The sequence below is a fragment of the Cavia porcellus genome, unplaced genomic scaffold, assembly GCF_034190915.1.
Source record: "Cavia porcellus strain 051 isolate PalLab524CR breed Dunkin Hartley unplaced genomic scaffold, mCavPor4.1 scaffold_9, whole genome shotgun sequence".
Taxonomy (NCBI): Eukaryota; Metazoa; Chordata; class Mammalia; order Rodentia; family Caviidae; genus Cavia; species Cavia porcellus.
The window spans coordinates 61,265,378-61,284,391 of NW_026947492.1; positions in this window are offsets into that span (position 1 = coordinate 61,265,378).

Genomic DNA, 19,014 nt, shown 5'->3' on the forward strand with positions numbered 1-19,014 from the left:
AGGATTGGGAAAATTGGGTTCTGTGACCTTGGATAAATGTCATTCGGCATAGAAACCGGAGAGCCATAGAGCACTGTTTCTTTCTTTCTTTTTTTTTTTTTTTTAAGGAGGGAAAAAAGTTTTCAGAACAAGTTCAGCATTTATTTTTTTTAAACTAACTTTTTATTTTAGAAATTTTGTATTTTCAGAGAAATCTGAAGATAGTAGACAGTTTCTTTATATCCCATACCATTTTCCCAGTTAACATCTTATATTAGTGAGATAATTTGTTACAAATAACCAATGTTGATACATTATTATTGATAAATATATATGTATATACTCTTTTTTCTGTACTGGGAATTGAAGTTAGGTTCTTTGCACTAAGCTGTATCTCTAGCCCCTTAAAATTTTTTAATTTGATTTTTTTTCTCTTTTTATCGGTACTGGGGATCAAACTCATGACCACCTGCTTGCAAGGCAGGTGGTTGTGCCGCTGAGCTAAATCCCCAGCCCCCTTTAATTTTGATTTTTGTGGGGTTTTTTGTTTGTTGGTTGGTTTTTGTTTTGTTTTGTAGACAGGGTCTTGCTATCTATCTATCTAGTTCAGACTCCTTTGAATTCACTGCATGGCATGGGCTGGCTTCAAACTCACCGTGAGCCTCCTGTCTCAGCTCCCAAGTGCTCCACACTGAGCACCACATCTGGTTGTAAAGTACAGCTTCCATTAGAATGTAGCAAAGGTACACACTACCAACGTAGCTTCTCACCAAGGATGTGAATGAACCTCGATCAACTAGCTGAGGTAGTATTTGTCAGGATTTTCCACTGTTAAACTACTTTCTTCCCCCTTTTTTTGCATTACAGTGTTTGGAAAGAAATCACTGTGTGTGGTCCACTGTAAAGGTGCAGAGGGCTTAGACTCCAAAACTCTCTGACAGCAACAGAGCCCAGTTTTCCACCCATACCCCACCTCTAGTCGGTCACCAAGTTCAGTCTCTTCTACTTCCCAGATCCCTCCACACACTGTCCTGCTCTTCTCATAGCCAAGGCCTTGCTCTGGCGCCATCTTTCACAAGGCTACAACTTCCTCTCTGTCTTTCTGCCTTATCTCTACCTTGCCAAGATTATATTCAGTTCAGAGTGAAGCCCAGATGGCTTCCCCTGTGATCTGGGGTGTCCCTCTCCACCGTGCACTTGTTGTTAGGCACAGTGCACCATGGCCCTTCCCACTGCACAGACTGACCATCCTCCCTCATTCACCGCACTCCACTGCTACTTGGAACACTCCCACCATGCACCGCAAACCAGGTCTCCACTCAGTAGACTCTTGTTTATGTTTTTATACACAAGTGAATAAATATTGCCCCTGTGTGGCACTCCCTGTTTTTTATTCCCTGGCCTTTCTTTATAGTTTTACAACCTATGCCTGTATCCAGTGGTGCTCTAGTAAATGTTTCACACCCAGCTGCAACTGGCTCACCAGAAGGAAATAAAAGTCTCTTGTGAAGATTTTCCAATTTTTTTCTAAATGAGTACAAGTCAGCTCAAACACATTACTACAAGGATTTCCAATAACATTTACCTTTTCATATTTTGAATTTTACATAAATGATATTTATAAAAACAGGTATCTCTGTGTAATATATTTTTCACAAAGGGCACATTACTCTCTGTTTTGCAAGGTAATGCCAAACAGTTTCCTGATGTGATTGTTCTAACTTACACTGCCTACTGCAGCATATGTAATTGCTGCAATTATGTATGGAAGTGGAAGTGGAGAGTTCCTTTGCTACATGTTCTCACTAACTCTTGGAAGTTCTGAAATGCTTGTGAATGTAGTAGGTATAAATAGCATCTTATTCTGGATTTCAATTTGCATTTCTTGGCTGTGTCTCATATTTGTTGGGCACTTTTTCTCACTGTGAAATGCCTCCATTTTTTGTTGCATTTTCTGTTGGCCTTTTTAATTTTTATTATTGATTTGGGGCTTTTTACCTTTTCTAAAAACAAAGTTTTTGATAATATGAAATACATACTTCTTCAGTTTGAATCTTGTCTTTCCACTTTTAAAAAAAACGAAGTCAAATTTACTAATCTTTTTGTTTATACTTTTGGTGTCTAGTTATTTCACTATGTGAGGTTATAAAAATCTTCACTTATTTCACAATTGAAATCTTTTTTTTTGGTACCGGGAATCAAACTCATGACCTCACATTTGCCAGGTTGGTGCTTTTGCCAGCTGAGCTAAGTCCCCAGCTGTCGATGTCCGCTCCCGGCCGGCAGGAAGGACACACGACACAGTCTGGTAGTGGACAACCTTTTCTTTTTATTTTTCTTCTCCGTACAGCCTGCCCTGGGTTCTCCCAGCTGAAGCCTCCTTTGGTCCGCTTCCCGCGGCTCCTTTTGTGCTTCAGTCTGCCCCAAAGCCTCTACCGGTCCGCTCTCCGCGGCTCCTTTTGGGCTTCTACTTCCGGGCTTCTATCTGGCTTCTACTTCCGCCCAGGGGTGGCACCGGTATATATACGGGTACAGTGTCCAATCATGTTAAAGTAAGCAAGGCAAGCTGATTGGCTAACATCATCAGTTGCCAGGCAGACTATATTGTTGAGCGGGTTGTTTACGCGGTAAGCAGGAAACTAACATATTCGATGGGAGGGGTAATCTACCTCAGGCCTCACTCTTTACTACAGGCCTCACGTCCGCCAAGTGAGGCGACCGGGCTCGGGGCTGCGGCTCCCAACATCTCCCCCTTTTTTATTTTTTATGAATGTGCGCATCGTAGCCCTTCCTGGACTGGGTGCAGAGGCTTATGCCCTATGTGTAGGCCCACCGTAGGTCCTTGGCTTAGACCCTGGTCGGCCGTCCCATGGTCCGCCAAGGCCCTGAGGCCCTCGTCCTTTTTCTAGGGCCAGGCACAAACTGGACGGAACCTGGATGCACACAAGCTTGCACTCATTTCCTCTCCGTAAAGAAATCCCCTCGGAGAGAAATTTAGACCTGGGCAGCATCTAACAGTCCAGCGGCTTACGTGCAGGATGGGGTAGGGCCTGGCTTAGGTCGAGTCGTGCTGGGGAGGCACGCTCTTACCCGTCATTGACTCATCTACCCTGCTATATCATAATTTTTTAGAGGAGGAGTGTGGGAAGCTCACCGTCCCTAGACTCGGTCGTAGGCTAGGCGAGCGAGCCATGCATATGCCTGAGGATCTTCTTGTCCATTTCGGGCTACCGCTATTTTTATTTATCTTATTGGTTGGTCTGTGATGGATCTCCGGTAGGGCAGGTCTGATCTTCAGTCGAGGGCTTTGTCGCCCGTGTCAGTCTCTCCGGTATCCACAGTGGTTCTCGTACCGATTCCTGTGGGAAAACACAAACTGCGCCTCGGTTCCAGCTGACCACTGGATCCGGGCCCATCCATTGTCCTGTCAGGACATCTTTCCACTTCACCCACCCTTTATGGTTGGGGGAAGGGTTGCAGTGCTCCACAGCTGGGGAGCGATTATCATTATTTAAATTTAAAAAATTGTGTGTGAATAGTGCCATGGATAATCGTGCCTTTGGGGCCAGGCCTTGGCCTACTCCCCCTTTTTGTTTTTGTAAAATTTCTTTGAGGCTTCTATGAGCCCTCTCAATGATTCCTTGACCTTGGGGATTGTATGGGATACCATGTTTTAATTGAACCTCCATCATTTTGCAGAACTCATTGAAGGCTTTGCCTATATAGGCTGGTCCATTATCAGTTTTTAATATTTTTGGTTTGCCCCATGCGGCCCAAGCTGCCAGGCAATGATTGATCACATTAGACACTTTTTCACCTGTTTCTGCTGTTGCAAATATGATGCGAGAACAGGTGTCTGTGGAAACATGAACATATTTAAGAGTCCCAAACTCCTGTATATGTGTGATGTCCATCTGCCAAACATCACCAGGGATCAAACCTCGAGGGTTTACTCCCATCGGTATGGCAGGTTTGTATGTGGCACAGGAGTCACATAGTCGCACGATATCTCGTGCATCTGCTCTAGAAACATGGAAATGGTTTGCTAGTGTCCTGGCATTGACATGAAACTTATCATGGAAGGCACGGGCTCGCTCGATTGGTGTTAGTAAGGTAAAAATCCATAACGGGCGAGTGGCAGTGTCAGCAGCCACATTCCCCTGTGCCATGGGCCCTGGCAGGGATGTATGTGCTCTTATGTGGGTGGTGAAGACCTTATGGTGTCTGTTCTGAAGCAATGTCTGGATAGACAGGAACAGTCCAGCCACTGTGGAAGTGGATCTAATTAAACTGGCAGTCTCAAGCACTTGCATAGCATTGACCACATACCTAGAATCGGAGACAATGTTAATGGCTTCTGAGAACCGTTCAAGAATCATTTTAACGATCTGCAGTTCCACCACCTGAGGCTGATCTGGTTCAAATTGTATGGTAACCGGGGGCTTGCCTAGGATCACATAGGCGCCTATCCCCGTCTTGGAGCCATCTGTGTATATTGTAGTTGCTAGGACTAATGGCTCAGAGGCAGTAACCTTTGGAAAAATTATAGGGTGCTGAGTGACAAATGACAAGATAGGGTCTTTAGGGTATTGATTGTTTATATCCCCATGGAAAACACATCTCAGAATGGCCCAAGTATCTATGCAGGCAGCCAGGGTCTTGATCTGGCTGGCGGTATAGGGTACTCGGATGGCTTGTGGTCCTGAGCCAAAATGTTGGACAGCTCTATCATGCGCTTCAAGGGCCAATGAAGCGACTGCCTCCGGGTAATGCTCTATGACTTTTGCAGGTGAGACCTTAGGGTGTATCCACAGTAGTGGTCCTTTCTGCCAAATCACCGCTGTGGGCTGTAGACTAGTCTGTAGCAAACAGACATCAAAGGGTCGCCCTGGTTCAATTCTGTGTAAGGTAGCCCCACCTAAGGCTTTTTCCACTCTCTGTAAGGCAGCTCTTGCCTCAGGAGTGAGCCTCCTGTGGGAGGCTATATCTGGGTCTCCCTTCAGAAGGTCGAACAGGGGTTTGAGATCTGAATTTGGTATATGTAAATATGGCCTAATCCAATTAATGTCTCCCAATAGCTTTTGCATGTCATTTAGGGTCCTAACGCCATCCATCCTAATGGTGACCTTCTGTATAAGTCTGGAGGCGACACTGAGGTCCACACCTGCTGGCCCAGGGGTGGCCCTTGTTGAAGGCTGCCATCCTGAGCTGTCCTGTCTCTGGGGCAGGGGCCTGCCTGTGAAGGGGGCCCCCTCTGGCCGTTTTTTGGCCCTCTAGCATCTCGTCCACAAATACGGTTGCCCTGAGCATCAAAGACCGACCTACACTCCTCAGCTTTGTGTGATCCCTTCTTGCATCGCCCACAAACATATGGTTCTTCATTCCTAGGGCGAGGCCTAGCATCTGCATTGTTTGGGCAGTGACGTTTAATGTGTCCTGGCTCCCCGCAGGCAAAACACCCTTTAGCCTTACATTCCCCTTCTAACCCGCGAGGTCCCCTCTGCTGTATAGCCGCGGCCAGGAGAGCAGCCACTCCCGAGTTGGAGAGCGGCCCCCCTATCTCTCTGCATATCCTAATCCAGGCATTGAGGTCCTTGTTCTTATGAGGAGCTATCGCTGCCTTGCACTCCTTTGTACACTGTTCGAAAATCAGCTGCCTTACCAGCGGTCGAGCCACTCCCGGATCAGAAAATATCTTATCGGCAGCATCTTGCATTCGGGCCACAAAGTCAACAAATGGCTCTGTGGTACCCTGAATTATTTTTGAAAGACACAAGGAGGCTGTTCCGGCACCACTTATCTGCTCCCAGGCGCGGAGCCCTATGGCATTGATTTGTTCATAGACAGCGCCGGGGAACTGGGTCTGGTCATCAGCGTGCCGACCTTCTCCCATAAGCATTTCCTTGTTCCACCCCCGGTTTCCTCGATTGGCGTTTTTCTCAGCCTGCTCGGCAGAGAACTCTGCATACCAGGCTCGCCAATCCAGGTAACTGCCCGAGGGCAGACAGGCCTTTGCCAGCTGAATCCAGTCCGCGGGGGTGAGGGGCCCAGAAGACAGATTCTCCAGCATGGCAATGGTGTAAGGCGCAGTCGGCCCAAAGGTTGTAACTGCATTTTTAAGTTCTCTAATCTGCTTTATCTCAAAAGGCTCCCATACATTGCGTCCCTGGCCCATAGCTACTTGTACAGGAAATATCTCGTAGGGGCCACTATCTATCCCAGGTGGATGTACCTCATGAGACAAGCGTCCCCCCTGCCAAAGCCGCCTGTAAAAATACCGACCCGCCGGCGGCGGAGCATAAGACAGCGGCCGTGATTGGGCGGAAAATGGGGGCCCGTGCATCACTTCCTGTTCTGGCGAAAGGGGAGAGAGCTCCCAGGCGGCCGCCTCGTGGCGAGGAATCGCCTCCGGAAACGGCCCCCAAGGTGGGGCGGAAGGCTTCGCCTCCCTCTCGCGCCGGGGAGCGCTCAGGAGCTCTCTACTCCTCCGCAGACCAGGTTGAGTAGAGCGCAATTCGCGGGGCAACGCTGGAAAAGAACCCTGCGACTCCTTATTGAGCGACTTAGGCTCCTGACAGCTGGTCTCTTTGGCCTCCTTGCCATTCAACTTTCCCTCGTCCTCGGAGTCAGACGACCCCGAGGCTAGAGCCCCGTCCTCCTCCTTAGCATCCTTGTTCCCCTTGACAGACCCCTCTCGGGAGCTCCCTGACTGGGCCTGCTCAGATACCCTGCGTACTTTTGTAAGCTCTTGAGAGCTTTCTCCACAACCACCCTCGCTCTTAGTGTTGCTACCTAACATGTTTCCCATCTTTTAATATGTTACTCACCGCGTGAGGCCCAAGGAATCCGCCACTTACGCGTGAGCCTGAGGGGAGTCTAAAAGCCCTGTAGGTGCGCGCCACCCAGAGCCCAGGCTTATCCCCAACTCACCTGTCTCGCAGCTCTGTACTGGAGCGTTGTCCACTTCCACGTCTCGGGGGTGATCAGTCCCCGGGCGGGCCTCCAAATGTCGATGTCCGCTCCCGGCCGGCAGGAAGGACACACGACACAGTCTGGTAGTGGACAACCTTTTCTTTTTATTTTCCTTCTCCGTACAGCCTGCCCTGGGTTCTCCCAGCTGAAGCCTCCTTTGGTCCGCTTCCCGCGGCTCCTTTTGTGCTTCAGTCTGCCCCAAAGCCTCTACCGGTCCGCTCTCCGCGGCTCCTTTTGGGCTTCTACTTCCGGGCTTCTATCTGGCTTCTACTTCCGCCCAGGGGTGGCACCGGTATATATACGGGTACAGTGTCCAATCATGTTAAAGTAAGCAAGGCAAGCTGATTGGCTAACATCATCAGTTGCCAGGCAGACTATATTGTTGAGCGGGTTGTTTACGCGGTAAGCAGGAAACTAACATATTCGATGGGAGGGGTAATCTACCTCAGGCCTCACTCTTTACTACAGGCCTCACGTCCGCCAAGTGAGGCGACCGGGCTCGGGGCTGCGGCTCCCAACACCCAGCACCATAATTGAAATCTTTTTGTTATTGTTGTTATTGAGACAGGGTCTTGCTGTGTAGCCCACGCTGGCCTTGAACTTGTGAGGATCCTCCCGCCTCAATCTCCTAAATCCTGGGATTACAGGTGTGTACCACTATGCCCGGCAAACTTGAAGTCTTTGTGCTGGTTATCTTTATGTTGGTTATTCTTTTTTTTTTTTTTTTCCTTAAGAGACAGGGTCATGCTATGTTGCCTAGTCTGGTGTTGAATTCCTGAACTCATATGATCCTCCTGCCTCCATCTCTGGAGTAAATGGGCCTACAGGCATGAACTGGCTTTCATTTTTTTTTCATTTAGATATCCACCTGTGTAGACTATTAACAGTCTGTTCCTTTGCCAAGTGGTATCAACTGCTGCACTGTACTATAGGTTTCCATGTAGGCTAGTGTGTGGACTGCTCCTCCTTAGACTTGTCCCTGGTCCACTCAGCACTGTAACCCTCACCTTTTCTTCTCCTTCTCTGTCTTTCACTCATCCTCCTCTCAAATGGGAAATGTTCTTAAGAAATGACCTAGTAGCAGCCGTTAACAGGGAAAGAGGAACGCTGCATTTTAAATCTCTAACTGGATCAATGCCAGGCTTTGTGCTTTATGGCATTTCAGATACTAGCAACTGAGATACTTCAGAACTTTCTTGGACTCTGGGACACGACCCTCTGACAGAGGAGAGCTTGGTCTTCCATATTATTTGACTCAAAAGGCCTACTTTAGGTATATTTGGAGTAGGTGAAACATACTTTTGGAATTAGCCAAAAGGTCAGAGAAATCAACTGAAAAAGTTCAGAGGCCCCTTGACTTATGAACTCAATTTATTCCCAAGTGCTAGTTGTGACTCAGGTTGTCAGCGGAGGGCCCACCCTCCTCTACACGGCCTCCAAAGCCTCCTCTATGTAGTTAGCTCTCAGAGTCCTTAGAGAGACATCAGCTCAGGATTTCTCATGTAACCCCATACAGGAAAGGATGTTGTAATGTTCCTTCCAGGACTCTTTAAGGGTTGCATCTGTTTCTGAGACTATCTGGAAGCACAAGTGGCTAGCATTTGGATCATAACTCAAGACTTTGGTCACAAATTAAAACTAGAATTCTAAAGCTGGGTGTGGTGGCTCACAGCTGTAATCCCAGCACTCGGGAGGCTGAAGCAGGAGGATCTTTTCAAGTTTGAGAGCAGCCTAGGCTACAAAATGAGCTCAAGTCCAGTCTAAAATGCATTGTGAGACCCTGTCTCAAAAAGACAAAACAAACAAACAAACAAAAAAACCCCTAGAATTCCTTAAGTGTCTGCCTGACAAGTACAGTGTTGTGAGTTCAATCCCCAGTGCCAAAACAACAACAACAATAAACTAAAATTCCAGTCATAACCCAAGTTGTTTGTGTGTCAGGCCAGGATTGACTCAAAGGCCCTATATAGGTTTTTGGTGAACTGAATGGCTAAAACGGTGTCCAAACCTTGGTGCTGCTAAGCTCGCCTGCCAATTGTGACTGTTAGGTTCATTTAAGGCCTCCACATCTAGATTTCTTCATGTAAGTGGGATTATAAAGATCAACTACACCACAAGGTTCGTGGGAAAACATAAGAAAGCATGTAATATATAGAAGATGCCCTTACCCTCGAGGCAGCGGCCAAAGACCAGGCTCCAGGGTCTATGAGCTGCAAGTTTTGCGACCTTAAACTATGGTTTCTTAGCCACAGTTGCCTATTGGTAAAAATGGAAGTCCAAAATGGGAGAGGAGGAAGGATTGAAGGGAGGATAGGGCAAATTAAAAAAAAAAAAAAGCAAGTTATTATGTATGTCCAAAATGTACCAATAAAATCTGACTGGAACAAATATGGAAGTACAGAATGACATACTCCTTTCTAGTACTGAGAATTGAACCCAGAGCATTATGCATGCTAGAAACCCTACCATTAAGATAAATTCACAGACCTTTTTATTTTTTGAGCAGAGTCTCACTAAATCGCCTAGAATAGCTTTGGAATAGCTGCCTTGGCTTCCCAAGTAACAGGAATTACAGGCATGCCTGAAACAATCTTTTACTCAAAAAAAAAAAAAAGGAATGATTTTTTATTTTTTGCATTTCCAAGCTCTCTTTTGGATTTTAATTTGCATTTATTTAATTACTGATGAGATTGAGCATCTTTTTTCTTCTTTTGAAAGTAGTAAAATAGAACAGAACAATACAGAATAAAGCCAACTGAGACCGTAGTAGTAAAATTGTTACAGAACTTCGCAGCAGGTTACCAGGATAACAGTAATGGATATCATAGTATATTTTGTTATCTTTACAATAGCTGTTCTTTTAATCACGTATATCAAAATAAAGTGAAATACACAACATTATAGAACTTATCAAAACAGAGTATTGAATAGAGCAGTACCAATAATCAAAATAAAGCAAAACAGTAATAAAAATATTTGCCTTCAAAGAGATGGTAGAAGGAAATCCCCCTCATTTGCTACGGTCAACCTCCTAAGAGATGCTCAGATTTCTGGTTCCCATTTGCTAATGGGAGAACAGAGGAAGGAGAGTAGGGGAAGTGGGGTGTTTGACTCTAGGCCACGCACCAGTAGGTTCACTATTGCTTAGCAGGGAGGCAGGCTGGTTGCTTGGTTTCCCAGTGTCCTAAGTTCCAACATGGTATGGATCTCAGGAGCCGCTGATGGTTCTCAAATTGAGCATGTTTATTGTGTATTTGTTTTATTCTTTGTGTGTATGTGTGTGGTGTTGGAGATTGAACCCAAAGCTTTGGGCATGGAAGGCAAAAGCTCTACCATTAAGCTATATCCTAAGCCCCCAATTGTTTATTCTTTTTACCAAAACAAAGTGTTATTAAAAATCAAGACCCAAGGGCTCAGTGGCGTAAGCACCTGCCTTGCAAGCAGGCAGTCGTGAGTTCGATCCCTGGTACCGATAAAAATGAAAAAGACCAAAAAAAAAAAAATCAAGACCCAGAGGGCTGAGGGAAGGCCTTGCTCAGCTTGAGCCTGGTTGAGGTGAATGGAAGGGGAGAGGGAGAGCACATCTAAGTGACAACCATGTGTGCAGAGGTGCATCAGGGGACACAGCTTGTTTGGATGGCAGACTGGCTACTCACAGAGACACCAAACAAATACATGACTATGTGGAGGATTAAGAGTCCAGGTTCTCGTTGTTAAAGAAAGGAGGGATCTATGAAGAAGGCTGAAATTAATCCTGTTGATTTGGGTTGGCACTGGAAATAGCAATGTAAATTTGAGATTTTTACATTTACTTTTACTGACTGCTCAACTTGATCCAATGTGTATGCATACCTTAGATGTATACATAAAGGAGTATATGTGCACTGGCCCTATTAATCCCTAGACTGTATACGGCATACTTAGTAAAGAGCATACTGCAAGGTGTGGTGTGCACACCTGTAATCCTAGCAGTTAGGAGGCTGAGGCAAGAAGACTGCTGTGAGTTTGAGGTCAGCCTGGGCTACACAGTGACTTCAAAGCCAGCCTAAACTATACAGTGAGATCCTGTTTCAAAAAACAAACAAACAAAAAACCCAACAGCAACAAAAGAGTATACTAATGCCAAGATCTTGATTTCAGGGTACCACTATTCACTAAAAAGAAGCAGGGCTTCTTGGACATATAACTGATTTCATTGCTGGGGCTAGAAAACTACCAAGTGAGGCTGGAAGATACTGTGGTCTCAGAAGGTATGGAACTGCTCAAAAATTTTGAAGCCATGGCAAAAGCATATTGGATCCAGTCTGAAGAAACTCTCACTGGCCAAACTGAGACAAAAACATCAAAATAAATAACAGAATACAGGGATGGTAGCTGTAATCCTAGTACTCTAGGAGGCTGATTCAGGGGGATTGCAAGTTTAAACTCAATGTGGGCAATTTAGAGATTTAGTGACACTCATCTCAAAACTCAAAAAAAAAAAAAAAACAACTAAAAATGGGCTGGCTCAGTGCAGAGGTCTAGGTCAGTCTCCATCAAATAAATAGAAAAAAGTTAAACCTAATGATAATCTGTAGAAACCTACAGAAAAAAATATGAATTCACAGGTAATCCATACACATATAACTATGAATGAATGACCACTTGAGTAAATAAAGGAAAAGAATCCATTCACAGACTGCAGGGGAAGAGAACAAGAAGTCACTAAGAAGCAAGCCTTCCCAGTGAACTGGCGCCATGCATGAGCCACTGTGGAGAAAGGCAGATGCCAGCATTCTGGCCTATGGGCCAGGAAACAAGAAGAGCCAACCTCCCCCACCCACCAGAAGCAGTCAGTTGACTGCAACGACGGCTATTGAGGTAAAATACAATTTAATGCTTGGAATGTTTAGTGTTTCACTGACTTTGTAGGTCTAAAGCCAGTGGTCTGATCATCTATTCAGAGGACTGCAATATGCAGTGTAACATCTATGTGTTGTGGCCACTGTTGATTCCCTAGCGTCTTGTTTTGAAATCCTGTATCAGTTTCATTGTTTTGTTGGGTTGGGTTTTGTTCTCTTTTGTTTTGTTTTATTTTATTGTATTCAATGGCATAGGCAGCTATTTCAAAGATAATATATATTATGGTAGCCATTTTGGATTTACTAGTGTCTTGTTTTGAAATTTTTTTTTGGCGCGGGGGATCAAACTCACGACCTCGCATTTGACAAGCTGCCACTTAGGCCACTGAGCTAAACCTCCAGCCTTTTGAAATCCTTTATTGCATTCATTGTGTTGTTTTTATTGGTTCTATTGTTTGATTTATACTATATCTGAAGGTATCTGCAGATATTTTGAAGACAGCAGGAGGCATTATGGTAACCATTGTTGATTTCCTATCGTTTCCAAGTCCTGCAACACACTGGTTTGTTTTGATTGGCTTTGATCTGTTTTGTTTTGCTTGGTTTCACTCTCTTAAAAAAAAATAATAAAGGGAGGCAAAAAAAAAAAAGAAGAAGAAGAAGGAAAGAAGAAGAGAGAGAGAGAGACAAGACAAGACAAGACAAGAAAGAAATTAATTCTACTTTAGGGGATAGGGGATATAGCTCAATGGCATAGCACCTGCCTGGTAAGTGCAAGGTCCTGAATTTGATTCCTGGTATCAAAAAAAATTTATAATAAAAAGTTAATCATAAATATAGAAACAATTATGAAATTAGAAAATTGGCAGTTGGCAATTGTTAATAGGCTAACTGATTCACATAAGAATCATCAAAGAGGGCCAGGGATTTAGCTCAGCTGTGTAAGCACCTGCCTGGCAAGTGTGAGGTTGCCACCTCCCCAACAAAAACAAGAATCATCAAAGAATGCTAAAACCAGTGGCACACATTTGTAATTTTAGTTACCTGGGAGACTGAGACAGGAGGATGCAAGTTCAAGATCAGCCTGGGCAATTTAGAGAAACACTGTCTCAATATAACTTTTTTTTTTTTTTTTTGTCTTTTTCTTTTTTATCGGTACCGGGGACCGAACTCATGACTGCCTGCTTATGCCGCTGAGCTAAATCCCCAGCCCCTCAATATAACTTTTTTAAAAAAGGGTTAGGGATGTACCTCAGTGGTAGCGTACTTCCCTAGCATGCATGAAGCCCTAGGTTCAATCCCCAATACAGGAATAAGGAAAGAATGCTAAACCTTGTTGATACAAGTTTTAAACAGCAGGATCTTTATATGGTCTCAAAGTAGACACATGCTAAGTATGTTGTGAAGACTCCTAACAGATACTATTGTAATCAGACTAATATCAATGAACTATAAAGTAATAAAAAGAGTGGACAAGTGCTAGCAGGACCCTCACACACCATGTGGGAATATAAAATGGTGCAGCCACTTTGAAAATAGATAGCTCTTAAATGTTGTAATAAGTGCCAAGTAGAGCTGAAAATGTGTTCATACAGACACTTGTCAATAACTCATAGCAGCATTATTGATAATAGCTAAAAAGCAGAAACTACTCAAATGTACACCGACTGATAAATGAGTAAATAAGACATGCTATATGGGAGACAGAGAGACAGAAAGACAGAGATCGAAGCAGAGACAACGAGAGACACAGAGATAGAGATTGATTTATTTTAAGAAACTGGCTCAGAGGATTACAGTATTATAGAGGATTAGCAAATCCAGAATCCTATGAGGGTGACAGGTTGGAGACTCGGGGAAAAGTTGCAGTCCAGGACCAAACACAGTCTGTTGGCAGAACTCTTTCTTGCTTGGAGGAAGTCAGTCTTTGTTCTTTTATGCCTCCTAACTGATCAAAGGAAGCCTACTTACCTTATGAAGGGTAATCTGCTTTATTCAAAGTCCAGCAACTTAAATGTAAACTCACCCCCCAAAAAAGCTCTGAAAGAAATATCTGTAATAATGTCTGGCCAAATATCTAGGTAATGTGGCCACCCAAGTTGATTATAAAATTAGCTATCATACAAGGAATATTTGACAATAACAATAAAATACACTATATGCTATGACATGGATGAAACTTGCTAAGAGAAAGAAGCCAGACATAAATAGTCACACAGTGTATGTTTCCATTTATATAAATAGACAAATCCATGACACATGAAGTAGGTTAGTGGTTGTCAGGGCTGGGGGAGGAGATGGGGGAGTGATTGCTAAAGGGTACATACACAGTGCTCTTTCTTTTCTGGTTCTTGGTGCTTTGGGAGGTGTGGGTTATGTTGTAGCCGCAGCCAAGTAACTTTACCAAACACTACTAGCCCCCAAAATGGCACAGAAATGGTATTAAAAAACCTAATCATGTAGCCAGGCATAGTGGCACACACCTATAATCCCAGCACCTGAGAGACTGAAGCAGGAGGATTGCCTTGAGTTTGAGATCTGCCTGGGTTACATACATCGTGAGTTCAAAACCAGCCTGAACTACACAATGAGAGCCTGTCTCAAACAAACATCCCCCAAAAGCAGAAAAACAAAAACAAGCAAACAAACAAACAAAAAAAACAACAACAAAAAAAAACCTGATCGCAAAGCTATGAACCATTTGCAGGCTTAAAGTTTCTGGGGACCATGTGTTTTGCCAAGAAGCACAAGTAGGACCTGAAGACACAGGCAAACAACACCAAGGCCAACATGTGCTGAGGGCATCAAGACCCATAAAGTCCAATGAGGTTAAATCCAAGATCCCAAAGGGAGTCACCTACATTGCCCACCCTGAGCTTGGGAAGTGTGCTTGTGACCATGTGCCAAGGACCTCAAGATTTGCTGGCAAAAAGACAAAGCAAATGCTCAAAGCAAGGCCCAATTTAGCTTCTAGCTCAGGTTTCCAGCAGTACCCAGCCCCCCAAGAAGGATCCATAGACAGGTTTTTGTCTGCCAACAGGACTGGTGCATGCCTTGGGCTGCTGTCTGCCTGCGGTTGCTGTCTGCCTGGGGCTGCTGTCTTTTTGTCCTGTCTGTACAAATAAAAATCATTTGTCATGGGACAAATTGGCATTGTGTAGCTCCCAACAAATGCTCTCAGGACACACAGAATCACTTCTCTGGTGTTCTTGTAAAATACACACCATAAATCTAATCCTGAGAAATTAGACTTACCCAAAGTAAGCATTCTTCCTCAAAGTGACCTAAATTTCAAAATCATCAGGATTATGACAGATGATCTAAAATGGAGAAGCAGTTTCAACAAAAAACAAATAAATGCAACATGCAATCCTGGACTGAATCCTGAGTGACAGAGGAAAGGGTGATTATAAAGGACACTGCTGAGGGAACTGGCAGCTTCAATGATGATGCCCGCAGCCTGGGTGATAGTAGAGGTTCAGTACTGATTCCCCTGCCCTGACAGCTGTACTGGGGTGTTGTAGGGGTGTCCTTCATTTTAGCAAATGTGTCCTGAAGCATCGTAGGGAAATAGTGCATAATGTTTATGTTATGCTCACAGGTGAATCACAAAATATGTACACAGCACATATAACCTGTATATGTTTAGAAAAAGAATGATAAAACAAATGAGTTAACAACTGCAAGATCTAGACAGAGGTACACTAGAATTCTTTGTATACTTCTTAAACTTTCCTGTAGGTTGGAATTATTTGAAAATAAAAAGTAAAACAAAAGAACATAGAATATATGTACAAAGAAACTTCTTCAAAAAAGAAATCTTTTTAATTTTTTTTTTTGCCACTTTGAGACAGGATCTTGCTATGCAGCTCAGGCTGACCTTGAGCTTACTTTGTAGCCCAGGCTGGTCTCAAATGTGCAACAATCCTCCTGCCTCAGCCTCCTGAGTGCTAGGATTACAGGAGTGCACCCCCAGGCCCAGAAGCACAAGTAGTTTGTTTTTTGTTTTTTGTTTTTTTGTCTTTTTGAAAAAAAAGAAATCTTTTATTTTTTTTCTTTCTTTCTTTTTTTTGAACATAGGGTCTTGCTAATGTAGTTCATATTGGCCTTGAACTTGTGATCCTCCTGCTTTAGCCTCCCAAGTGCTGGGAAGAAATCTTCAAAAAATTAATAGAAAACAAAAAACAAGGATGGCCAGGGGTTTTGCAAAAAACACAAAAAAGAGAAGCAAGCAAACAAAAAGGAAAAAAGTATTTAAAAAAAGCTTTACCTATTTTAAGTAATCTGGAAGATAGGGACCCCTCCACAACAGACACCACACTACTGCCAGCTTTTGGATCTGAAAAACAGAGGTACTTCTCACCAGAAGTCACAAGGGGGCAGCTGTAAACCAGGAATAAGGTTCAGCACAGGATTTCACTGGGCCTGTGGTACTGCTGAGAGCTGTCCTGTTGGTCCTTACCCATAATGCACTTCTCAACCCTAAAAGGAAAGATGCTTTGTATATTGAAAAATTGTGGCTCCTTTCATTCACAACAGACAAAGGTACGAAGCACCTGCTAGCTGACCTCTGCTCCTTGTTTGGTCTGGACTTCAGAGCACATGTCAGGTCACTACATCTCTTGCTACCAGGCTATCAACTCTGGAACCAGGGGCAAAGAGCTCATGAATATGATGGCAACAAAGAATGAGCCTTAGAGTGTGGACACACCATCCCACACCCACTCTCCATCCTCCCTGCCATCACAGGACTACACAATGTAGTAGAAGCAGATTTTGGAAACTGACCAAGTCTAAATCAAGGCTCTGGTACTTAATTCCTTGATCCTGTTTCCTTATCAAAATAAAACAGGAACAATTGGGGCTGGAGATTTAGCTCAGCAGGGTAAGTGCCTACTTAGCAAGCACAAGGTCATGAGTTCGATCCCCGGTACCAAAAAAAAAAAAAAGGAATAGTACTATTTGCTTTTTAAGAGTTATATATACCTAATAAATGGCAGTATTTTTACACTTTGATATAGGCATAAATAACAAGATGTAGTAGCAAAAAAATAGGATTTAAAGTTAAAAGTTTCCCTATGATGCTTGGCAAATCACTTTATCTGAGTTTCACACCTAAATGTGACAGTGCAGTTTTAAGAATTACATGAGAATATACTACTAAGAACTCAACCATATTACTACTCCAGCCAGGAACAACCTTCTTCCCTTTAATAAATCAAAATCTTAGCCTGTATAGCCCAGCTCAAGTGTTATATCCTCCAAAAAACCTTTCTCTAATAATCTCTAAAGTATAAATAATATGGTATCCACAGTCTGTTCTTTTTTTTTTTTTTAATTTTTTATTTAAAGAAAAGGAAACAAAAGAATACATGGAGATTTTAAAAAAGGGTAGAAATGATACAAACTTACAGAAAAACAAACGGTAAGAAATTGCTGGTTGATAAGTTACACATTGTCATCTTAGAAGTAGCTGTTCATGTTATGGAATTGAAGCATTTAGAATGACATTCATAAAGTGACACTACAAACCCTTCTGCTCTATGATCGAACAAGAGCTCAGTAACATGGTTATCAGTCCTACACATTTGTTTTACTTCTCAAAGAGGGTAAGATTAAACATATCAAAACAGAACATAGCAGTTAAAAAAACAATTTAAAGAAATACAGATTTCATAGGAAGCCCACTGGAGATCTTGATTGTCTATCTAACTGTCTCTAGTTTTTTACAAATAGTTGTCCCCTTCTTCATCCACCTTATATACTTAGTGTATATTATAGAACTAATCAAATCATTGAAGACTTTTTAGGTCCTCAAGTACCAAATTAGGGAAGACAATAGTAACTACCAACTCATCTCTCCTTCTCTTTGTGATAGCTGTCCCCATCTCTACATATGCTGAAATTGAACTCAAGAAACCAGTCCAATGTCATTCTAATCAGCAAACATTAGTATTGCTAGAATTTCTATCATAATGCTACTAAATTAGCCTCGAGTTTCCTAGTGTCTCTTCCTCAGAGTATCTGTTCATTACATCTTACATTATATAATCTATTCCCATAAATAATTAAAAAGAAAAAAAGAACCCATGTGTGAATTTCCACATATATATCTATCCTCTCTGTGTTGTAGGGAATACCAAGTCATAGCAAGCCAGCAAAACAATTTCCTAGGAAAACATGCAATGGATAAAACATTTAAGACCACAATATAGATGATCTTCCATAGTTACTATGTTTCCTCTTGTTATTTTCAATAGATTTGACCACCACACTGGCTTATTATAGTTAAATATAGTATCACCTATTTTTATAAAAACTTAACTTTGGCAGCATTGTAGGGTTTGGAAGCTGTTACTAATTAATACCAGTATGGATATTCTTTACAACTTGTCATCCTCAGAGTAGTTGCCTCTACTTTTAGGGTTGATACTGACAAGCATACCAATTTCAAATAAAATCAGCCATGGTCAACCCATAGTCTTACGATTCAGATTCAATTAAGATCAGTCATAGTAAGACAATTTAAGTATTATAGGATTTCAGTTTAAGTTAATAGGAAAGTAAGGATAGTTACCATGGTATAGCCTGCTATTTTTGGGTCAAGATGTCTGTGTCCTCAAATCTGACATGAGCGGACAGACCAGAACAAATTAAATTCAATCTAAATATGGCACTAGGGCTACTGTGTCTTTTAAATCATTATACACCATTAGCAATGACCTCTGCTTTTTTTTTTTTAAATATAGTTTCAGAGCTGTCTATACTAAAGACTAGCTTACCATCTCTGCCTCATGTCTGCTACTACACTTTTCTGCTATAATTTGTCCACCTTATTCCCTCATTCCATGGTCTGCCCCGTACACTGAGGCCTCTCTGCCACTGTAGCTGTAGTCCTGATATCTCTTCCTCTCTTTCTCTGTAATGTCCTTCAGCGCTCTCTGTAGGGTTGGATTGGTGGCCACGAACTCCCACAGTTCCTCCTTGTCTTGAAAGTATCTTATTTCTTCATTAATTTTTAGAGAGAGTTTTGATGGATATATGAACTTTGGTTGCATATTTTTTTCTTTCAGGACTTGGAATATTTCTCCCCACTCCCTTCTTGACTTAAGAGTTTGTGTTGAGACTTCCGGGAGAACATGGCGGACAGATAACAGCAACTACCGGAGGCTCTCTGAAAACTAGGCTCAGAAGCCAGGTATGGTGCGGACTAAAGAGACAT